At 35.8% G+C, this 26,174-nt stretch overlaps 1 protein-coding gene across 2 annotated transcripts in view; it reads right to left on the bottom strand.

The window, feature by feature from the left end:
- LOC106786795 overlaps positions 1 to 11,700 on the bottom strand; it is a 229,145-nt gene extending 217,445 nt beyond the window's left edge. Inside the window, exon 1 of one of the 2 annotated variants that reach the window (XM_014748562.1) lies at positions 10,841 to 11,700. The gene's annotated coding sequence lies outside the window, so the exon portion shown is untranslated. The remainder of the gene's footprint in view (positions 1 to 10,840) is intronic. The other variant, XM_014748573.1, reaches the window with a different exon arrangement.
- Between the last annotated feature and the right edge of the window lie 14,474 nt (positions 11,701 to 26,174).

The following is a 26,174-nucleotide window of genomic DNA, read 5'->3' as shown; positions in this document are numbered from 1 at the left end:
GAGAGAGAGAGAGATGTAGTAGAGGCCGTTTGCAACGAGACCACTTTCTCTCATTCTCTTACATGTAGCTACGTTGTAATAATAATTTAAAGACTAATATTGTATATCCCTAGCGAGCTTCTATAGTATATACATCCAAGATTTTCAACTAACATGAATCTTCTTTATCTCTCTCTCTCTCTCTCTCTTTTAATCTCTTGAATTTATGCTCTCAAACGTTAACAATTTTCAATGTTGGAAAAAAAAATAAAAGAAGATGTTTTTAAAGGTTCATATAAAGGATAGATTAAATATAGTTTTATTACATAGATATAAGTTTTCTTTTTCTATCTTACATTATTCACAATTAATCACATAAAGAAAGAATATTATGATATGTTTCATTTTGTATAGAGAACGATTGACACTTTAATTATAATAGTAAACCATCGATGTTTCTATATCAACGTGAACATACATCATCTTTCATAGATCCTTTGCTACGTGAGCTATCTGTAATGTAAACCAAAAGTCACAACGCGATGATCTTTCGTATGATAGAACCATTATGGCTGACCTGATCTATGATCATGTTTGAGAAAGCTTGACTTTGATCGAGTTTCTTGTTTGATTCGATACTATTGTACTTGTATAGGTATATATATGTATATATATATACATGTACATGGTATATAACGTGTAATATATAATATATATACATACGCAATTTTTCGGAATAATTATTTCTACTTAAGTGATATTAAACAATTTTTTGTAAATTAATTTAGTGTATTAATAAAACTGTAATTGATATAAATTGGAATATAATTTTGTTCACAAAAAAAAAAAAAAAAAAAAGAAAAAGAAATTATCAATCCTTGTATCTTTGATTTCGATATTATATGTACGAAGTCATATTCGGATATAAATTTATTCAAAAAAAGGTATTTAAATAATAAATCCTCGATTATATATTTGAACATTAAGAATAATTATTCTAAAAACATCCTCCTAGAGATATAATATTTATGAATTATATCAATCGTAAAAGCTGAAGAAACATAAAGAGCTATCTTGACGTCCTCTCATAATATAGAAGTAGTAGTATAGTTCAACGTATGATCCGTCTTACTCTCTCAATGTCTTTGACGACAGAGGGAAGAGCTAATTGAAGTCACGAGACTCGGATCGTACGAGTTTGGTAAGTCTTGCGATGTCAAATCTCTCTCTCTCTCTCTATATATATATATATATATCTTTCCCTGTTCACAGTAAGATTCTACTCTCCCTGTGGATCTAACATCGAATCTTAAAAGGGTTCTCTCCCTTCTACGCACGAACTTGCGTACGCGTATTACCGACTTTGCATACAAAGTAGAATCTATAGTTGGACCCAGAGATTTCGTTATCATCATTATTACCATTATTACCATCATACTTTATCGCGTTTCCTCTGATATACCAATCGTGTTGATAACATAAGAAAAAAGGAGAAAAAAAATAGAAGGAAAATAAAGTGTTACGTACCAGATTCAGAGAATACCAAGGCTTCTATATGAGTTTGTTTCTGAATACAATAAATAATTTTAGAATTTATATGTTGAAATATATTCTTATGTTGGAAGTGTTGTTAAGTCGAAAGTTTGAATGTTTCTCTCAGAATTTAGGAAAAAGGAAAACTAAGTAAATGGTGGAGTTTGTTTAGGGATTTACTGGGGGGGATGTTAGAAAAGGATTAGCAAGAAGTAAGAAAATTTAAGTGGAAATAAGAAGGGTTCCTGAAAAGGAGAAAGAATGTTACATTAATAATGATAATAATTTTCGTAATGGTTGCAATAATAAAAGAGGAAGGATGACATGGAATATAACATAAAGATATTAAAAAGAAAGAAACAAAGACGAATTATTTATATGCATACATACATATAATACGTCGAGTTGTTACAAGGCGTTGACAAGACACGCATATGGAAAACTTGAATTTTCATCATTCTCTAACATAGCACTTTCCCTGACGTATATTTTCGAGACAAGAGACAAACTCGAGTCGCAACACACTAAAGATATTTCCACGTTAGTGTTTCTCACTTTGGACAAGGAGAACAGATGACGTTTTCAGCCAGACGGCATTTTAACCGTCCATTCTACGTATCAGTGTCAGGCCAAACCGAATATGGCAAAAGGTAATGTTTGCTTACGTTCAAGTTAATAGTACATACATACGTATTTCCTCTTAATACCATAATTTCACTCATTAGTTTATGCTTACAATAAAAGCAATTTCAGCATTTGCCTCACTTCAAGCTTTTTGTTTTGCTTCATAGTCTACCAAAGAGTAAGGAATTTAACTTTAAATAACCGAAGCATCATTCGTATAAACATCTAAACAAACAAATGAACGAACATACGAACGAACGAACGTTAACTATCATGCCAATTAAAATGATTCGCGGAATACACAATAAATTTAGAAAAGAACGGGCTATCTATTGCACGCGTATCTATACCGTGTGTGCCTCGTTATTGGTTGAACCAGATGACCGGTAGTAACAATCGTAATATTCGCATACTTGCACAAAAGTACTGTAAATCTCTGTATCATAAAACTGTTCACAATGTTGAAAAATATCATAGATATTTATATAGGCAAAATATAACAAAAGTTACATATCAATCGAAAGCTAATCATTGAGGGATCATTTGCCCTGGAACCTTTTTAAAGATATACGTGTTTCTACAAAATAATCAGCACGCTCTTTAATACAAACGAAATAACATTTTCTATATAAAAAGGAAGAAACAAAAAAATCGATTGTTTGTTTTCCGCACCGTGGATAAACTTAATTGAAATTTTTATTTTATTTTAATGTTCGTCCAGATAAAAAATTTCATTTTGTTAAATGTAATTTTCACGGCATTGGTATAAATTATCTTAGATAAATTTGTAAAACAATTCATTATGAAAAACAATTGGCACTTATACAATATATTTAAGTATCATAAATATCTATATCAATTATTATTAATCATCATCCATTTTATCTTAGAATAAAAAAAAAGACAAATATTAAGAATACGATGGATAGATACGATTAAATGTTCGATTCGACCTGAATGACTAAAGAAGCATGAATGTTTGATTAGTGAGTTATCGTTAAAACTCTTTTTGAATCGTATCACATTCAATTTATATTCCCCATTGGATTTATATTATTTATTCATGATCGTTAATAATTAAATCAAAATAACGCGAACGAGAGATTAACATTAAAACACGTCTAATTTTAAAAATAGATAGATAGATAGATAGATAGATAGATAGAGAAAGAGAAAGAGAGAGAGAGAGAGAGAGAGAGAGAGAAGACACTTAAAAATAAAAATCAAAACTAGTACCTACGAATAAATTGCGTATATTTGATCGATGAACGAACGGTAGAAAATCAAGTTTTGAAAAGTGCTCGCGGATCGAGTGGCGTCATGCAACGAGACGAAAGCAGAACCGGGCGTTGAACGGAATTGATTTGACGTTTCAATGGACGATCCTTTCGGGTCAAAGGGTCAGAGTCTACTGGCACGATAAGCCTCTATATCGAGCATAAGTAAACACGTTCGCATACGTAACAATATCCTGGATGTACACGGATAGAAAAAGGAATGGAAAGAGGAAGAGAGAGTGGAGAAGGGGTGGGGAGAGAGGTGAAGGGGTAAGGGGGAAGAGGGGGGAAGGGAGTATATAGGAACATAAACGCACGCACGCATGCACGCTCACGCGCACACAGAATAATACATTTTGGATTTACAGATTACCTACGTAATTGGCGGATAGAGAGGATTTATGGCATTTGATGAATATACCGATTTACATTACGTTTACCTCCTACGTGCGAGAATAATCGGTTAGCTTCCATTTCCATTATATCGAATACGTTGTTCGTTTGGTTATTTTTTGATTTTCTCTTATCTATTTTTATCGTTAAACAGAGGTCTTAAACAACGACGTCCTCTATAAATCATTGAAAAGAAATAGATATTCGAAGATAGCTTATAAAAAGCTCGTGTTACCTCTCCCCTGTTTTAGGATTATTTTACTTCTTAGGAGAAAAAGAAATGAGAAAATAAGAAAGAAAGATATAGTGAAATAAGTGCTAATATAAGTATAATGATATTTATCGATAATGATTGATGTAAAGTATATTCGCATATAACATGATTGACTCAAATAGATTCAACGAGATAAATCATTTATATATCCATACGTTTCACGTAATTGCTATTGACGGTATAACGATTAGTTTTCATAATTTATCGCGTATTGCTATTATATTATTTATATAGACTTAAATATAAATGTTATTAATCGAATAAATGAATTGACGTTAAAATAGATAATAATTTCTTGATTCTATCGGTTATATTTATGAAACATGTTCACTAGTTAATTATGAATGAAATTAAAAACTTGATAAGCGTGGATTGCGTTCCAGATAATATACGTCGATATACAGATGCACGATTCTCAAACGATCTTCCTTTAAAAGCTTACTCGAAATCAGTCACGGTGCGAGGCAAACAAAGGATTGAGAAAGATGTACCTCGGTGATACGCAAGCATTACTCGAAACACGTATGCACAGAACACCTACAAACACATAGTATGCAGTAGGCTTTGCGATGCAACTTACGTCATTAGTCCGCACTACCTATGCATTTGCATGGGCCTGGCACCGTTCGTTCCCACCGGCGATGTACTCGTGAAATGCCGAATGTAGGTTAAACAGGATATCTAGGGGTAAATCGTGTATTTGTCTTACGCACGCATTATATCGTGCTGTGTTCGCCACATTAATTTCTCCGCAAACGCGTTCCCGATTATCCATCATGATAATTCGTAAATTTGAATGGCTTGTGACTAATACCAAGGTTACGATTCTCGATTCATATATTTGTAAAATCAATTATAAACGTTATTTTTTCAAGTATTTCTTATATATATATATATATATATATATTCTTTCTTGTTACAACCACACAATGGAAATCGCAATCGTATCGTACTTAATAATATCTATACAATGATACACATTTAACCGATAAATGCATAAAGGTAAATCGAATTTTACAGAGCCGGTTTTGAGGTCAGGTCAATTCGGGATAACGCGGCCGGTAACAAGATGCGATGGTATAAGCAAGTATTATCCGTGAGTGTAATTCCGATCGGCACGATATAAATCTCGATTACGGGCCGGATTACCGACGTTTGCAAATATAGACACGCCAGCAGTACAAATTGTATATTATCCTTTACCCTCCACCTTCCTATACTCCTACCCTTACCCCTTTTCTCTCTGTCTCTCTTCCATTCAATCCATAGTACATAGAAATTACGATGTAAACTGCGGATCCTTAATGCCGTTCGATATTTGCCAACAAGTCATGTAAAATCGTACAACCGAAAAATTGGCTTTTACTATAATCCACAATTTATGTGATATTTTTAAGTTTAATTTCGTTGATTAATCTGGATGATCAATCGATCGATTAAAAATTTGTCATTTCCCCAAATTAATTAGATCAAAATCAAAATCTTTCCGTTCCAATTTCTAAAAATAGTAAAGCACGTTATATCATATTCCACGGTACATTAAATTCCTCCGATTTTGATTATTTTCGGTTTTTATCGAAAAATTAACTCTACACGTAACTCCAAATAGATATGAAATTTAAAAGTTAAATTTTCGCCAATCTATCTAAGATAATTCGTCATTTTCGCGATTAGTTCGACCCAAATCGAAATCCTTTTGTTAAAATTCGCAGAAATGGTAGAACACGCTATCCCTTGCACGGTGCACTTACATTCGTTCGATTTTAATCAAGCTCGCCGCATAATCTCAAGCTAAAACGTATTGACATCGAATTTACCGAAAAGAGTAGCTTGAGAGAGTTCGCGAATTTCACCGCGGAGGATCGATAACGAGCGAGAGAACGAGCTAGAAAGAAAGAAAGAAAGAAGGAAAGAGAGAGAGAGAGAGAGAAAGAGAAGGACAAAAATGAGTCTGCGGTACGCAAAGCGGAGCCAAAAGATTCTATCTTTGGAATCGACGTCGAATCGTGTTTTTGGAACACGGCGTGGTTAGAACGGCGCCGGATAGAATCCGTTGAAAGTCGTTTTGAATGTATACACTTCGGTTCGTCGCACGTGACTCGTCGAGGTTCGCTCGTCCGAGTAGAATTTTCTCTTGGCAAACCCGAATCCCACACGCAAACGCACAATCGACACACGTAAACGCAATGAGAACACAAATTTTCAATTTTCAACATCGAATTTTGCGAGATTACAAATTTACCTTGATCATTATCCTCTACCTCCACCTCCTCCTCCTCCTCCTCTATTCGTTCTTCCCTACCAAAAAGGAAAATAAAATTACAAGAATAATACTAACTCGTTAAATTAGCTTAATCTATCGAGTTGCTTTCAGTGGAACAACCATATAAAAGAGTCTCCATTAGGTTCACCATTCTATGTGTATTCCCCTACTGTAAAAGACGGGGTAGATGAAAAGAAAGAAATAAAGAAATGAAGAAAGGATGAAAGAAAGAAAAGAAAGAAAGAAAGAAAGAAAAGAAATAAAGAAAGAAAACATAGTCGAAACATCCCAAGTCTATGCGATTTTTTCTATGAAATTTCTGGTCTCCCACGGAGCAAAGCAATGTCAGAGAGTAACCGAAGAACTTGCTTGGTGCAGACGTCAAAGCTTCTTCTACTTTCCTGCAGGATGGCTGGTAAGTATTGAAGAAGGTTGCCTATGAGAAGACGAAGAAAGAACGAAGACACAAAATAAAAAGAAAGAGAGAGAGAGAGAGAGAGGGAAAGAATAAGGGAAGAAAAGGGTAAACGAAGAAAGGTCCAGGAAGGTCCAAGAAGTAGCGGCGTCTCTCAAGTCTTATTCTATCCTCTCTGTTTCTCTCTCTCTCTCTCTTTTCTTTTCTTTCTCTTTCTTTTATACTTTCGTAACTCTCCTTTGCTACTTCAAGACTATACCACGGTACCACTTCACTGTATTCTCTCTCTCTCTCCATCTCTGTCCAGGCTCTCAAAACACCCAACTCTCGTTTCATCGTCGTCTTCATCCTTCTTCCGACTTAGCAGCTACCTACCTACCTATCTCTCTCTCTCACTCTCAAAAATATCTGTATTTAGTAATTCACCTTCTTTCATTAGAAACGTTAATGATGACATCGTTACCAATCGACCAACGTGCTCATACGCCATCGGCTACTATTAGTACTATAACGGTAGTGTATTTCGTGAACAAGTTCGCCGGATCAATTTGTCAGTTAATTTAATAAATGCATCTATCATTGACATATAATTAAAATTACAACGGCAGCCGGTAGTATACACACAATTAGCTACGAATATCCACATATCGATCGTTAACGCGTTGCGTTAATTTACCTTCGATTGAATGTATGTCGCGAACAGTAAAAGAGAAATAGAAAGGGAAAGAAAAAGGGAAAGAGAGAGTCGCTGTTATTGAATTTACGTCAGCGGAAAGGTATCCGAAGAAGAGTACCAATCCGACATCGATAGATCGATGAATTAGAATTTCATTGAAAAACAATATATTTATATGTATAATAATAAAATACAAACTCTCTTTCCACACATACACACAATTGTTTTCTTTCATCTTTCATCTTATTTATATCATTCTTTGATTTTGTACTATGTTCATTAAACGTCTAATAAAAAGTATAACCCTTCTTTTGTTCGTTGGAAGAACGTTTTAAAAATCTTCTCTCATTAAAAATATACGCGAAAAATGTTCTTACTATATTTTTTTTTTTTTTCCATAAATTACTTCGTGGACTTTTATTAAAGACGAGTTTTTTTGGCTAATTATATATTCGTTGAGACGATTAACTTTTTGAATGAAAATATTACAAAATTCAACATCTCAGAAAATTTCTTTGGGATAGTAATCTCGCATTGCCATTCGTATAATAGTCAAGTAAGTTAAAGAAAAAGTGGAACGAACGAGACTCGTTCTCTCATCTACATCGATATCCGCATTTCGACGTTATCGCGTTTCTATCTGTAACTTGGCCGAGTTTAACGAAACGATTCGCCGAAAAAAAAAGGCAATAGATTTATCGCGGCTATAAGGGAAAACGTCGGAATCACGTGTCTGACGATCATAATAATTTTCAGACACGATTATGACCTTCTTCGGAGAATTTGTAAAGCAACCCTTTTTCCTATGATCGATGCCTCCTACCTGGTGGGATGAAATCAAGTAAGAAAAAGTGAATAGGAGACCGAAGATATAGAGGGAATAAAATTTCTTAAAAAAAAAGAAATAAAAGAGAAGGAAAAAAGGAAAGGAGGAGGAGGAGGAGGGGAGAAAGAAAAATTGAACGAATCTTTCGTACGATAAATTTACACGTATATATTTATATTCTATCGCGTTTAAATATACGTACACATATGCCTATTACATCTCGTGGAAACGTATTTCTCATTCGCCTAAAAAGAACATCGATCGTCGTTGGTGTAAATGTGATAAAGTGTGCTGCTTATAAGGTACCAACGTAAATTATGTGTATAAAAAAGGAAACAGTTGTGTGTGTGTGTGTGTGTGTGATATGTTTTAAAATCACACTATGATGATAACGACGACAATAAAACGATGAGGGTTCGATACACTTCGTATTTTAAAGTACGGCATCGAATAATCCACAATAAAATATTTCTAACTGCAATAATAGAGGTAGAGATAAAGAAAAAGAGAGAATGAGGAAGGAGAAGAGAAGAATATATTGTAGAATAAAAAAAGAAAGAAAGAAAACGGCAACGATCCTTCTTCGGTTGTCTCATATTCACGCGCGCGCGCATTTAGAAATCGTACCTATTCATAATCTCCTCAATGTGCCTCGAAACGGTCCTTTCAAAGAGCTTTTATAAAAATTACTTGAAAAAATGAAGCTCCGAATCGAAAGAATCTCCGTTAGTGCGTTCACAGTATATATATATATATAGACAGACCTATATACAAGCACCCACACAAACGCGCGCCCGCGCGCGCACACACACTTGCTGGTAACCAATATATCGTCGGAAACTCGGCAAGTCATTTTTTCGTTTCTCCTTAGTCTTCCTCTCATATTTTGTTTTTTTTTTTTTATACGTTCTCCTTCATCTTTGCTCAACGATGTACATACGTAGGAAGAAAGAAACCTTCCGTCGGTACCATCGCGCCATTTTTGTTGGTGCTTTTCAAAATCGAGTTTCCTCTTTTGTTTTTACTTTTGTATTTTTTTTTTTTTTTCAAGGTAGAACGCGTTAGCACGAATTTACGTACGTATGTATATATGTATACACCACCACACACATATATATATGAATACATACTCGCCGCGACGTCGAAATTAGCGCGGCAGGCGATTTTAAACCCATTCAAATGGTGGAAGCTTTCTTCTTCCTACCTTTTTCGTTCCATCTCGTGAAATTCGTAGCGTTCATTCGATAGCCAACAAACCCGTGCCAACGAATGGCTCGAGACCTAGCTAGCATGTTGTACAGTGTACGAACAAGCGAATGAGACAGCACAAAGAGTGAGTGAAAGAGAAGGAGAGAGAGAGAGAGAGAGAGAGAGAGAGAGAGAGAGAGAGAGANAGAGAGAGAGAGAGAGAGAGAGAGAGAGAGAGAGAGAGAGAGAGAGAGAGAGAGAGAGGGCAAGATCTAATGGAGTAATGTAACTGCGACCGCAAACCCCCGTTCAACTTTTGAGAGACACCATATTGCGATAGCAATATATTACAAACTGTATTGGCCACGCCAATACCACAACGTAGAGCGTGTATTCCGCGAAACTAGTGTAGTTTAATTCAATTTCGACGAGACGAGATCTCTCTCTCTCTCTCTCTCTCTCTATCTCTCCATCTCGTTCGATCGTTCTTTTAGAAAGAAAAAAAATAATTATGAAAAACACGTTCGAACAAAACTTTAGCGAAATCGGCGTTTCGTAATGCGTAAAAACGATCAAGCGATTTGATTATCGATCAGGATGATAAAAGATTAATATATGCCGTTGAACGATACAGAACGGGATAAATCGTGAGCACCTAGAATGCGAGAAGCAATAGAAGAAAACGCTCGGATCGAATCTTTTTACAGGGTCTCGCATTCCTCTTCAATTTACGCTTGCATCACGTGAATTTTATCGCGTTCCTCGGATGCACGAAATTAGCAAAAGGAAAAACGCGTGTTAACGAATGAACAAGTGAAAAAAACAAATGGGAAGAAAAAAAACGAAAAACAATAGGAGACGATATATATTCGAATATATAATTCGTAATTATTATTAAAAAATTATAACACACACGCGCACGCACGTACGCACGATCTTTCGCTCCGCTATAAATAAATATAAAATATTTTCTATATAATATATATATATATAAATAAATAAAATAAACTTAAGAAAAAAATATTAATTACACGACGATACAAATAATATTAATATTCGATTTTACGAGTTACAAGTAATAATATATACGCGATAACGTTTTGTTGAAAAAATAAATTTACATGAGAACGAATAAAAACACGATTTATCGTAATATAACGCACACACAGTACAACGAAATAATAAATGTTCGAAGTAATAAAAATAAATAAGAAAATAAAAGAAAAGAAAAAAAAAGGTATGCAGCAAAAATTGCATACCCCCTTAAAGATCGATTGGAACGATTTCCATCTCGGTAAATTCGTCTGCAAACACGACTGACGTGAGTTAAACAAGGATCGGCTGGATACAGCATGGAGGACGACGATCGGAAGGACTATTTCTACTACGTACCCCATTCCTCGAGAGTGGTGCGCGCGACGCGTTTTGCCAATATACTCCGTGTCCTCCTTTTACACGTTCATCAATCTCCGGATGCAAGGCCAACGTCCAATTCCTTCCTAGTACAACAACGTCTCTTAGTGCACGTTCCTATATTCGTCGTACCAGCAGCACCACGACCACCACCACCACCTCCACCAATAGCAATAGCAGCGTCGTCTTCGTCCTTGTCGTCCTTGTCGTCCTCGTCGTCCTCCTTCTCGACGTCGTGTAACAGTAATGGTAATATATCGTAGTAGTTGCTTTGACGACGTTAGGATACTCGTTCTTTGTCACAGAAAATCCTTTTTCACACACCACACCTACGCGAGGAGTCTCTCAATAACGAAACACACGAGAGAGAACGATTCACGCGATACTAAACCGGCAACTTTTTCGTAACCTATCTTTCGTGCGTTACTGATCGAATATACACACAAACGAGAAATAATAAAAGAACAAATTATAGAAATTATATTCAACGAAACGTAATTGGAGGAAAAATTTCTTTTCAAGAGAAAATGAAACAAATGTTGTTCTTTCGTATTGTTACTCTTGAACTGAGGTATTACACTATTAATATGTCAAAGAAATGAAAACAAACAGAATTATGATATCTAATAAATCAATTATTAGTTTCCCTTTTTTTCCGTATATTTCCCTTATTTGTCTTTCTTTCTGATTATGTATAATTTATCTGTCTTTCAGTCTATCGTATCTCTATTTCTCTTTTTTTTTTTTTAATATCTATCTATCTATCTGTTTCTGTAACCCTATAAAGGAGTCGACGAGAGTTCAATCGCGGTTCGCCGATGACTGCCGATGACGCTCGGCTACGGGCTCGGCCGGCACGGCAGCACGACGACCAATCCCTCTGTTTGCGCATGCGCACTAGCCCCGACTGCCACCCTTCCTCCCTCTTTACACCCCCTTCATCCCTTACCATCGTCCTATGCCAATCGTGTCGCGAGAGATCGCGCGACGACGGACCTTTTTTATCGCGACTTTTCCAAAGATTGACTTTTCTAATCATCATCGAATAACGCCTTTTGTTATCTATCTATGCCATTTTACGTGCTTGTTTCTTTCTTTTCTTTTTTTTGTTTTTTTCTTTTTTTAATTATTCGTCCCATCCGAGGATCCGTATCGTTGTTAACAAGATTCGTTGATAAATTTTCAAACAAATGAATGTTCTTAATTAACAAACTGACAAAAAAAACAAAAGAAAACAAAAAAAAAGAGAAGAGAGAGAAATCTACAATAATATTTTTAATCATAGTTGCACAGGTTGAAATATTATATAGAGAGGATCAATGAAAACTGTAAACATTCGGTTGGACCGATGCGGTAAGTAACAAATACGAATACAACCGCAATCGTGACCGCTAATTTAATTGATTGGACGCGTTCGATTCGATGCCCGACTGGATACAAACCGTGCATTGCGATTGACCGACCCCTTGTAAAACGTGCCGGATCAATGAGGAAAAAATTCGTACTACATCATACGTTACGTATGGACGACGTTTAAGAGCCAAATACGCAATGGAAGTGGAAGAGGAAACATTTAGATATTATCCGATACCGCGAGGAAACGTTCCGAACTCATCAGACTTTTCATATCGAATAAAAACCTTGAACAAAATGGCAAACACGATAAGTTCATCGAAAAATAAAAGTATCTTCATTTTTATCAAATATTTTACTATTCAATTGAAAAGATATTTTAAGAATTATCCGTAACATTATAAAATATGATATCATCTAAATAATTTATATAAAATATTGATTAAATATTAGATATCGAAAATAAACAAAAACTCAATTGGTAGTATTAATATCGATTGGAGTAATAAAACTTAATAATCGTCTAAAAAAATGCGTTTTACAACGAGAAAAAGTATAAAAAGGTCGTCTTAAAATTTCTCTCCCTCTTATTCTCTTTTTTCATCCCTAAAGAAATCGAGGACTCCTTCGAAGCTAAAAGTACGAACGTGATCCTTCGAAAAACGGTAAGAGAGGAAAGATTGGTGCCGTACGAAACGGTTTTACGGGAATGCGTGTATACATACGGGAGAGACAGAAAGTACTTTTTTCGATACTAACGCGTTCTCACGTTCGACGGGTACGTGCTGTACTAGTATTGACATATGTCATTGACACGTGTCAGCTGGATATGTACGACCACCCTTAAGTGGTTCCCGGTAACTTTTGGAACCCCTCCTTGCACGAGCGCGCAAGCACAACCCTACATACATATAAATACTCATACACAAATATATATAAACATATACGCTTATACTTACACCAACTAAAACTCATACATTTTCCGTCCTATTTGATAAAACGTTTAAATGCAACTCTCATGATACTCTCTCTCTCTCTCCGTATCTCCTCCCTTTACTTCATTGCGGTTTGCTTACTACATCTTAGGGTGTATCTTTCTAATCTTACATGGAACACGAACCCTCGGCTATGTTGACATCGGCAAGAGAGAGAGATTGTGTGATAGAAGACGATAGGAAGAGATACGTCTAAAGTACCTTCGAAACATGAGTAATGTAAATCGTGTCCTTACAAGATAAAACTATTCAACAGGGGTGGGCAAGTTCTTTCCTGTAGTAAGCAGCACGTTTCTCATCATTAATCAATCTGTTACCTCGCTATTTGAGTTCACTAGTCACCACTTTATGGAATTTATTAAAACCTTGTTAGAAACAAAATCCGTGTGACTCTGAAAGCAAACTTATATCATATTGTGGGAATCGTCTCATTTTATTGACGAACAGCGTTATCAAATCGAATTAGAAAAAAATCGAATAATAATAGTAGGGGAAAGAATATAATTGCAGTAGTTGTTAAGTTTGGATTAGGTTAGAAACGCGACGACGTATCATAAAGCATAACTCATGTCATCCTACTAACTAACGTAATTATACAATGACAATAAGAGTAATATGACATCATATTAATCCCTCGTGAGGGATTTCTCCCGGCAATGCTACTCATGAATTGAGACAGTTGCCGATCTATTGGAAAATATTCATACGAATGTTTATTATCAAGTGTCATCTCTGACCACGCTGTATGTTTCTCTTTTTGTTGTTTTTATTATTTTATTATTTTATTACGGCAGAGAGTTGCAGTCAAATCGCGTAATAGTAGGGGAAGACCATTGCTCGAGACTCTAAACTCTATATTTTTATTTTATTATTTTTTTATCAAGTAATATTTATTTAATTTACTTATTGTGTGTTTCATTAAAACTAAAAGAAGGTGCAAATTACCATCTCAAAACTTGGAAAATTTGTCTAGACTTCCTTTCAATTAATATTTCCAGGACTTTCATTCGACTCAGTTTCATCTTTTAAGAACAAGGAGGAAAAAAATTAAAAGATTGTTTTTTCTCACACATTAGGCAAAGTTCCCGAATAGACGAGGTAGTACAAGCCGGCACTGTTCCAATTCCTTTCTCAAAAGTACCTGCTTCGCTCTCAGAATGCTCGATTGAGTTTACGAACGCGTTTGCACACCCGAACACGTTGAAACTAAGTTTAAAGGAACGTCTGAAAGTTCTTTCCTTCCGCTTGACGCTATAAAGTCGACCTAATAATGCGTTTTTCTTTTTTATCTTTTCTTCCAGGGCTTTTTCTTTTCCCTACAACTTTTTTTTCTTGTGTTTTATTTATTTATTTATTTATCTCTTTTTTTTTTTCTTATCTTTGGTCACTTCTTTTTCAAACAAACGCCCGAAGAAGTTTCTTTCGAGAAAATTTGGCAAGGGACTTTTTCTACTTCTTCTTCTTCTTCTTCTTCTTTCGAAAAACAACATGACAGAGAGAAAAATAAAAAGAAGACTGATTTTATTTTTCTAAACGATTAACGTATCTACTACTCGCAAAACAAACGCAACGAAAATTCTACCAACTCTACCCCATATCCTCCTCCTCCTCCTCCTGCACTCCTCCTCAACCGCTCAGGTTGTTGTACCGACCATATCACGCTTCATGCTCGGCCATACAAACATCGTATTAGTATTACGTGCTTAATTTAGCCGCGAGTCATTAATTATCTAACAGCGCTCGTGTATGCTACGCGCATTAACTTAGCCACGTGCACCGTTCTCTCCATGTAATAACGATCACAGACAGAATTGATTCGACTCGTTGACCCGTGTAAGCATCCCCTGTTCGCAAATAGATATTTACTATACGATTTAGCGCGAAAAGAACGTTCGGAAGTTCCTCCATCAAATTTAATTATTGGATGTTAACTCTCTATCCACAAAACGATATAATAAGATATACTAAAAAGGGAAATTTTTTAAAGAAATTTATTATATTTTGTATTCTTTTTTAAATATTAATTGATTCTGTTTTACGGTTCAACAAATTCTTCCATGTCTATAATGAAAAAAAAACAAATAATATGAAAATAATTTTTGGAAGATAGCGAAGTAAAGAAGGTTTATTAATATATAAAGCAATATTAATGACGATAATAATATATAATGCAATAATAATGACGATTTGTACAAAAAGCAAAATTCAAAGAGCACAATTTATTTAATACGCAATTAGCGTTCACCGGGTGAGACGCTTAACTGAATATTGAATTTAATTTTTAAAAGAACGCAGCTGAATATCGCAATTTTCTGCTATTTAAATATGTGTGTTAATATACAAAAAATATTACTTCTTAATATTATGCATATAACTATTCGGTAAAATTTCAATTAAAAATTTAACGTTTAATATTTTGGATTAAAATGATTAACATGCTATTATCCATTCTGTTATGAGATAAAGAATGTTTCTAGATTTAATAGTCTCTCTTACTAATTAATATTTACTCTGTAATAGTGATAGTAAAATGAAACCTAATAGAGATAGATAGAAAGTATGTGAAAGGATTAGAGTGATCGAAACAAATAGGAGACAAAATAAAAAGAATCTTTCTAAAACGTTAGCTGCTACTGCTTACATTGCATCGATACAGTAAGTATGGTCAAACGTATGTATATATATATATATACGACGGAGATGCATCGACGCATTGGTGACCTAAATCGGAATTTATTAAAGTACAAAGTATAAAGGTTATCAGAGAAAAATGGTGGAACGTTGGAAGATCGTGTCTGGTCATAAGTAGCGATCTTAGATAGTGGGCGGACCACAACGTGGTTGCATAAAATATATCCTCGTATACGGTACGTATATGTATATAATAGTATATATAGTCCTATATGTCCCGAAGCTTTATCTTCTCTTTCTTTCTTTCTAAGTAAGACAAGTACTTATATACATATACATAACATGTATACGTACACGAGTGCAAGTACACAATATCCATCACGTTCATAGCTACACATATATATAAAGAGAGAGTATATGACAAAGATAGGAAACGTAATAGTACATATACACTGACGAGCGCATAGCTGCGATGCCTATGGCCACGTCAAATTATTCTTACACAGATAACTCCACTCAAAAACGTCTGGAAGGGATACTTTAATACACGCAATATGGAAAATTACGTAAACGAGGAATGATATCTTGCAAAGAAGAACATTTCAAGGAATTCCATAGAAATTGGAATAAAAACAAACTGGATAAAAAAGAAGAAGAAAAAAACAAACTGATGATAAGTACTCCGATTGGATCGTATTCGAGAATGATTTTTATCTTGTTTTTTTTTTTTTATATTTTTTTGCTCAATGCTTAAGATATATATTTATACACGTACCTACCTACCAACCTACCTACCTACCTACCTACCTACGTACCTACCGATTTTCGAGATCGAGAAGATAAAGCTGCTGACTCACGGAAGTAGGTTCGATTTATGTAGAACCGAAAGTACTGTTAGCAGCGATATAAATTATAATCCATTCGGTGGTGCTCTGGCGGTGCTGGAAACGTAATTCAACGAACGGCGTAACTCGGTGGCACGGCGGCATACTACATAGCATATATATATATAACCGGTAGCATAGAATTATTCGTGTGCAGATAATTCGGCTTAACGACGCCTATAAGCGGTACTTTAACGCACACGATATGGAAGATTACTCTAATAAAGTATATATACCTTTGTGTTATTCGATCGAACGGCCCTCTCCTCTCTTTCTCTCTCTCTTTCTCATTTTCTCTCACCTACGTTTCAGAGAATTTCCTTGGCTACTTATCTCGTGCCAGCGAAAGCACGATTTTACGTTCGTTTTTCACTTTATGACCCTCCAAATCGTATAATAACTATAATCGAAAGAACACTTAGATATTTATAAATATCAACATTACTATCGTATAATATATTATCACTTTTAAAAGCTATTCTATTGTCGGTGAAGAAACAACGTTAAGGAACTCGCTTGATCGATCGTTGACTTCTCTCTCCTTTCTGTCTGTCTCTCTCTCTCTCTCTCTCTCTTTTTCTAAGAAGCATGATTAATGAATCGACTTCTCACGACTCGAGTTATAAAAGAAAGTTCAACGAGAAATACGCGAAAATAATCGCGAATTAAATCTAGAAAACGTACCTTTTCATTTTCATTAACGAATGTCGATTATTGAATATTTTCTTTTATATTTTTTTCTATCTTTGTTTTCGAAAGAATGAGAGAGAGAGAGAGAGAGATTTTTTATCATCATATATATTTCTCAATGGGTCTTCGAAAAAAAAAAGAAAAATAAGAAAAGAATACATGCCGAAATCATTTGAACGCGTACGATTATGAGTTTGCATATTCTCGCATGGTGTTATTTTCACGATACTCGCGAACCGAATAACTCGTTCGCTGTTGTTCGATGCGCAAGTTTAAAACGTGGAAACAAGCTTGCAAACAACAAGGATTCCTCCTGTTTTACCTTCCTTCTCTCTCTCTCTCTCTCTCTCTCTCTTTTTCATTCTAGCTTTTACCGATTCAAGTTTCTCTATCTTTTAGTAAACCAGAATGAGAAAAGCTACGAAAACGGTAGAAAAGTATTGAAGGGCGTAGTTTAAAGTGGTTGTGATGTGCGCGTCGTATAGAGAAAGGAAACAGGAGGAGGAAGAAAAAGAAAAAGAAGAACACATAGAGAGAGAGAGAGAGAAAAGGAGTATAACCCGAGTAGGAAATGGGAAAATGAAATGAACCGTGAATAATTATGTATTACTTTTAATGCTTTACGGTTTACAAGGATAACGCACGGATGCTTGGAAAATATTAACGTCAAAGGTGCCTCCTTCATTTCCTGAACCCTTCTATCTAACGCGCATGCGTCTTTTCTCGTAAGATCTAAGATCGTAGGATTCATGAGAGAAAGAGAAAGAGAAAATGAAAAGGGAAGGAGCTTTGACGTATAACGATCTTTTTTCGAGTAACCAAGCGCATCTTTCTAAGCTAAGACGAAACGTCTCGGAAGAAAAATCGACATTTAATGTGAAAGAGTTTTGAGAGAAAGGAAGAGATGAAAAGAGAAAGAACTGGAGGAAGAGAATGATAGGAAAGAAAGAATGAATGATCGAAAAATACGTAGCGCGCGGTGATGGGTGGTGGGTGGTGTGTCTATCGCGTTAAGATAAAAGAAAGAAAACGGAAGAATATAATAAAAGAATAATAAGATAAAACGAAAGAGAAAGAGAGAAATCTAGACAGAGTGGAGAGATGGTAATATGGAACGTTTAGAGGAAAGAGGAACAAACGCGGCCACAAATTTCTTACGTCCATATTATAAATCTAGATAAAACCTTTGCGGAACGTGAATTCAACGTTGTCGACGTTCGTAACAGAGAAACAGGCTAAGGGTTTCCAAATCGCTTTATAAGTGGCCGCGCTCGGATTATCGCTACAGCTTGTACGTTACGTGCTTAGAAATGCTTTTGAAATAACGCGCACGTACGCGCTTTACCACGAAAGCCAATTGATTTATCCGTTCTCCCGTCGTGTTGTAGCCTTCTCTAGGTGTCGAAGTTCTGTCGGAAATAAAAGCTACCGCCACCGAACTGAATAAGTGTAAGAGAGAAAAAACGAAAGAAAGAACGAATCAAAGAGAAAAAGGAAAGAAAGAAAGAAATAGAGAAATAGAAAGAGAGAGAGTGAGAGAGAGATAGATAGATAGATAGATAAAGAGAGGGAAGCCTTAAGTATCCCTCGCTTGTTCACCCTGTGTTCGACAAACTATCGACAAAGAAGTTTTAAAGCTGACTGAAAGTACTCACCGACGACGAGAGACGAATGACTCGCGCGACTTTTGCTCACGTAAAACTCACCCTTCTATGCATAGATCTATGTACAACCCTCCTTTCTCTTCGCCACTTCCCTATCCTTCTCTATCCCTCCTCTCTATCTCTCTCTCTTCCCTTCTCTTTCTCTTGTTCTTTCTCTTCTGTAATTTCTACGTCTTATTCCTTTTCTTTTTCATTCCTTTTTTTTCCCCATTTATTTTTTGTTTCTTAACTCCTTCGACTTCCACCTCTCCTCTTCCTTTATTTTTCTTTTGCCCTTTCGCGCGAACAGAAGAAAAAAAAAAGAGAAAAAACTTACAGTACCTTTAAAGTTAGTAGCTAAGAAAGGAAATACATCGCTTTATTATTATTACGAAAAGCCATGGAAATAATGAAGAAATCGAATGTGTAAAGGATTCGTAGTCACACCTTACCTATTTCGCATCTCATTTTCCTCGGTTACTTATACGATACATTATTTTCTTGCAAATCAGAACATTATTTACAGATATTTCAGATAAATAACGTTCATTGTAGTAATATACGTCTGATTATTAAATTTGACCATTGAAAATAACAAAAATATCTATATCAAGTGAAAAAAAGAAAAGAAAAAAAATACGAAGATACTTTTAGATAGCTTATCGTTCTACATTTTTTTTCTTCTTTTTTTATCTTCTTAAATTGAAATCGTTTGATAGTTCGTTAAAGGCGAATAAAAGTTTATTCGAAATAATTTGACGAGATTTTAGCAGCGAGAGCATTTTCCGTTGGGACCTTTAAAGTCTTTAAAATTCAATGGAATCATCGATCGACCAATTATATGCATTAACATATCCGAAGGATTTTGAATAAAACTAAACGATAGCTCTATTATCCGTAAAGTATAAGGGGGGACAACCGTTTTCACGAGTGAAGGAACTAACGACGAACGATTTACGATGTCAAGGATCGGTTCGCGAATAAAATCGTGGCTTGGTCTCTTGCAAGTGTGGTAAGATAGAGGCAACAGTACATTTTATGAATATATACGAACGTATACGTCTATGTGTTAGTACGCGCGAACGAAAAGAACGGAAGAGTAGAAAAGTAGTAGCAGTAGATGAGGGAAGTTTCAAGAAGGAGAAGAGGAAAAAGAGAGAAAGAGAGAGAGCGAGAGAGAGAGAGAGAGAGAGAGAAAGAGATCGATTTTAAAGTCGTGACGTACTGACCCGCACGACGAACCTCACCAACGTCGACAAATCGTCCGTGAAATAGAGAAATTCACGAGGATTTTGTGGTAGAATCGTAGCCATTTCCGACGTTTCATACAACCACGAAAGATCTCCTTGTTAACATTCAGAAGAGCATGGGAAAAGACGCGCTCGCGCGTTTATTTTCACGTTCGCGTTGCGCGGCGTTTCATAAAAAAAAAAAAAAAAGAAAAAAAAAACAAAAAGAAATAAGAATAAAAATAGAAAAAAATTTCGCGAGGAAATAAAAGGAAAATGAAAGAGGTCGGATACTTGGCTCTTGGACTGCGTACGTATTATATGCCAAACTATTGAGAGAAAGAGAGAAAGAATGAGCGAGCGAGGAAGGTGGGATGGGCAGGGGGTGGGTGGGGGGTAGAACGGGAAAGGGAAAGGGTATTCGAACCGCACATATGTATATACGTAAAATATGTATAATAAACACGACGGCCAAGGCAAGCTCGCGCGCTTGCGTGTACTTGTCGGGAAAAGCACGAGTGCTCTGGCACTGTGCACCATGGTGGGGAGCTTTTGGATCGATCCTTCGGCCTTTATCTGTGGTGGTACGTCTACCCTCAAGTAGGTAGGTCCTTCATTCGTAAAGGCTGGTCAGCCTCCGTCAATGGGTGCAACCGCCTTGACGACCGGATGCTCTTTCTTACTTTGTACCCTTTATTACAGAAGAAAGATGGTGCATCCTCTTTTTTCTACTACTATGCATCATCAGTATATTCGAGAAATTGTGTATTCGAAAGAACTCCTCTAGTAGTACGAGAAACGTAGTACTACTACCTTTTTGAAAAACTTTCCATTAGTTGAACTATTGACTCGCGATTCCCGTGCGAGAAATACGGTTTAAACTATCCGTCCGATTTTTAAACGAAAATTAATTATTTCTCTTGTCCTAGTTTCTTAACTAAATTCGATATTTCTCGATTCTGAAAAGTACGACATTTAAAGAATATATATATTTTGTTTTTCTTTCTTGTCTTCCTTTTTCCTTTTTCCGTTTCTTTTCTATTTGCTTTTGTTTTTTTTTTTTTAATGGATCGATTGCAGGTACATCGTCTCACGTCTTTAATTTGTAACGAGTTTCGATTTACCGAAAGCCGAAATGAAAGTTGCATGAGGAGATACGAGGAAAAGTTATCGAAGCGGAAAACGAGTGCAATTTCTGGATGAATTCTTCTTCTCTGTCGCGTCTCGTGAGCTTCCGAAAGGAATGATTAATGAATTACATTCGTTGCGTACGAGAAAAAGAGAGGTAAAAAAAGAGAGAAAGAGAAAGAGGGAGGGAGAGACAGAGAGAGAGAAAGAGTTGAAAGAAATTTCAATAAATACCAACGACCATGACTATAACGTATCATGCTCTTGAAAATTAATTAGTGAATATTCTCGAAAGTAACGGCGGCGACACAGCTACAAAGACATATTCACAAATGAGAAAGAGAGAGTGAGAGAGTAGAGAAGCAAATTGAGAAATAAATTACATTGTAATTTCCAGAAGGACGAGTGATCACTCGTAAATCCTTATTGCGGTTACTATCGCGTAAGTGGATTTTATTAGTCACAATTAAAGAATCGGACATATTGGAATTACCGAGAAAAAGTGGGAGAGAGAGAGAGAGAGAGAGATTAATTTATTGAAAAGAGGACAATCTTCGTAAAATAGATTAAAAAGGGAAAATTTTCGCTTACATTCGGTGAAATATTTGTATCGTTGTAAATGTCAATTTAATCATTTATCGACTACTATGCGATATGAATCTTTAATACACGGTAGATAAAATAATATATATTTCTAATGAATTATGTATTAACGTTTGAAAATCAATGATTTAGAATATATATATTTGTTTCCTTTTTTCACAATAAATCAAATAAAATGAAATAATAAACTTGACTATTTGAGCAAATCGTCGATCTAATATTAAATATGTATTTTTTAGGTAGTAACACGGTATTAGATTATACGTAAGCATAATTGATACAAACGTGAAAATTTACATATTTCGGGGAAACAAACTGGTCCGGGTTTTAGCTGTGTCACCGCGCTTTATACCACGCTTAACCTCCTTTCTTATGTTAGCCTGCTTATCAAGTAATATTTGTACTCGAGTTTAATTTTCCTAAATGAAAACCAGAGATGCGCTCTGATGAGACTCACTCCGTCCCCGTTGACTCCAATTTCGCGATAATCTACGACGTGCAACGCTCTAATTTTGTCTTTCTCCGTACTAAATGACCTTGTTAAAGTAAAGCTATGGCGATTTTCGAAAAGCTTCTGAAGAAGAACGAGAAAAGTAGGGATGGTAGTGGGGAGGGAGTATAATAAACCTGAAACTACGGTAAATACGCGATTAAGGAAAAGGAACTAAGGGAACAGTTTTGCTTTCTTTTTCCTTCATTTCGTTTCGTTTCGTATTATTTTTTCTTTCTCTTTTCCTTTTCCTTATTCCTTTTTTTATTTTCTATTTTTTGTCCTTCTTCTTCTTCTTCTTCTTCTTCTTCTTTCGAAGGAAGACGATCGAGTGAAATAAGGGCAAATACCATTTCCGACTAGCGTTCAACCAATCGCGACTACCGTAAGGGCAGAATGCATTGCGGCGCACTTAAAATCTTTTTTACGACCCTCTACAATCCTATTACGAACCTCGCGTTCTTTGCGACTCTGTTTCCACACGCTCGAATTCTATCAGCCTCTCTCTTTCTCTCTCTCTCTCTCTCTCTTTCTCATTCTCACTTTTACTCAATCCTCCCTATTTCACTCTTTCTCTCGATCCTTCTCGACCTATTGTACTCTTTTTACGAGAAGACTTTATACGTTTTTCAGTACGTTAGATGAAAACACATGCTACCACGTGATAACGTTTTACCACTATTAAAGATCGGATACCTTTATCGATCTACCGATATTGATATAACAACGACGTAATATCATAAATCCATAACACTCCATTTAATTCGATATAAATTCAGATAAAGAGAGGATCGCGAGAACGGATGATTCTTTGTGTGCCGATCGAACCGAAAATTGTCGTCTGCCAGTTTCGTACGATAAGAAAATTCGCATAAACGAATACGATAATCCAAAAGAGAAAGAGACATTTCGAAATGGGGAAAGTATTTATAAAGCAAACTTGTTCGTACCGACGATTAGGTGAAGTCAAAATACGGAAATACAACGTGCAACGAGTTGAAAGTTAAGCAGAAAGCCCTTCGGCTTTCTCGCCTTCCTATTTTGGAAAATCGAATGAAACGAACGTGTTCTATCAAATTGCAAATCACTTAACCAGTAGTTTATGTAAATGCGTATTGCTCGGCGCGTATTCCACAGCGTTTACGGCTCGAATATATACAGGCTTCTTTGTTTTTCTTTGCTTAACATAACTGGGCGAGCACATCCTAGCGTTCACTCGTTTTCTCTTTCTCATTTTCTTTCTCTCTCTCTCTCGCTCACTCTCTTTACCCCTCAAAACCACACACACCCACCATGAACGACTCGCCACCACTATCAGCCATAGCCCTCGCCGGTACGCCACGAACCAGCAACAACTAGAAAGTAATAACCGCACGGGAAAATGACAAATTCGCTGCAAATATTGCGGGGAACGTCGTGTGCATCGTAAATCCACGTTATGGCTATAATGCAACTCGTATAACGATTTTCAAGCTAGCTCGTAAGGCGCGAAAAGGGTTTCCCTCTTTACTGACGCGTGGAGAGAGAGAGAGAGAGAGAGAAAGGAGGAGAGAACTGGGAAGGGTCAAAAGAAGAAAACAGAAATAATCTGTTACGCGATAAATCCCGTCCGTAATTTCTCTGGAGAAATTTTAATGTCGTTAAAGATTCTTAGAAGAGAGCATAAATAGTATGGTTGATTGAAAAAAACAGAAAAGTGGGGTAGAGAGTGGTATGGTTGAGGGTGGTGTTAAAAAGTGACTATGCAAGACCAAATTGAAAATTAAGGTGAATAAAGATGTGGACTTTTCGATCTTTAATCGTCAATCGTATAAAAGAAAATACTTGTTTGTTCGTTCATCGTAAAGATATTTCCTTACAACTTCGGAGTCCTTTCATCCACGTCCACCCATTCTCCACTTCGTTCTTTAACCTCCTCCGTCCCCCTTATCCCCGCCCACTCTCCCTCTTGCTCTTTTCTTTTCTCTTCTCTTCACTTCAATTCGCTTCTCCTATCACTAACGCTAGCTTTCGCGAGCTTACAAGGAAAATTCATTTTTTGGCATCATATTTTTAAGGAAAAGTACTATAAAGTTTATCCGCGTAGTCGAGAAGAAGTTTGTAAGTTATTACTCTCGCAGGAAGGAAGTTGTTTTACGGTGGACGCCCATGTAAAGTCGTAAATGAACGTGGTTCCTTAAATACGTTTGATCGCATCGTGCTGTTCAAGGAAAATTTCTCTGTCGACTTCTTACATTTTTCTTTATATTATAATCGAGACCACGCGATAAAAACTACGACCCGGGTTTGTATCGTTCTTTTTTCGAATACATTTTTATTTTATTTCGAGAAAAAAGAATATTTCATATATATAAATAATATAAATAAATCTATTTAGGTATGCAAAATATTTCAAAAGAGAGAAAGAGAGAGAAAGAGAGAGAGAGAGAGAGAGAGAGAGAGAGAGAGAGAGTTATGTTGTTTATTAATTTTAAAAGTAGGAAGAGTATATTTTGTCCGAGAAAAGGTGTATCTGTAACATTCTGTACACAGACGCGACCGTGTTCAAACTTACATTACCGTGCTCAGATGCGGAACGTTTCGCAACAGTTCCCGCAGCTGGAGACGGAGATATGCACAACGGCTTCTATAGATGTAAGTGGAAGGGTATGTAAGCGGATGCATAAGAGAATATGTATATGCGTTCACACGTAGAAACGAAACGTGAAACTAATACCTTCTGTCATGACAAAGAAAATAAAAGTAGAATTTTCCTAAGCATTCTCTGTGATACCCATTTAAATCTATCTTATCAACGTGTTATTTTACTTTATCGATTTATTGTCTTTTAACTTGACATTAACGAAAATGTTTCAAACATGTTGCGGTATTTCGAAACCTAAGTTTCAAGAAACCTGCATCAATAGTAGTCTGCCTCAACATTACTGCCTCTGCTCAATTTATCGTGTGATACCAACGTTGATTATTTTCCTGCATCCTTGCAACTAACTTTCAGTACCGAACTATGTATATTGTAACATATATAACAAAACTAATGAATTGATGTAGAAAAAAAATAACACGTCTTTTCAACATTTATAAATTATTGTAGCCAAAAAAAAAACAAAATAACATTAAAATTGTGTTAAATATAATTCAACAAAATGATCACAATGATATATAATTCGTTAAATATATTAAAAATTCAATTAAATTCTCTTTAATATAGATCATAGATAATAAATTATCATAAACGATCGTAATGTATAATAAATAATAAATCGTCAATGTATATGTGTAAATTAAACTTTCTTTATATAACAAATAAAATTAATTTCTGGGGAAAAGTTTTATCGGGACGAAAGAGTTTATCATCTTTATCATTATCAGTAGGGGGACTCTATGTGTTTCCGAAGGTAAACGTGAAAGGACGGGTACCATTAAAGCCACAAATAGTGAATTTCTCGACGACGATGACAACGACGTTGACGGGGGAGAAGGACGAAGAGGGGAATGAGGATAAGGATGAGGACGACGAAGACGATGACGAGTCGGATGATAATCGCTTGCGATAGACGAGGATCTATTAACCCAACAACTAATTTGCTTCTCCCAGAGGAATCCACAAGCATCTACCGACCTCCGGGATCGGGTGATAGGAAATATGAACGAGAGAGAGAGAGAGAGA

Source organism: Polistes canadensis, unplaced genomic scaffold, assembly GCF_001313835.1.
Source record: "Polistes canadensis isolate GaletaPanama2010 unplaced genomic scaffold, ASM131383v1 scaffold_3, whole genome shotgun sequence".
Lineage (NCBI taxonomy): Eukaryota > Metazoa > Arthropoda > Insecta > Hymenoptera > Vespidae > Polistes > Polistes canadensis.
Note: the sequence above shows the minus strand (reverse complement) of the source record. Positions and strands in the feature narration are given on the sequence as shown.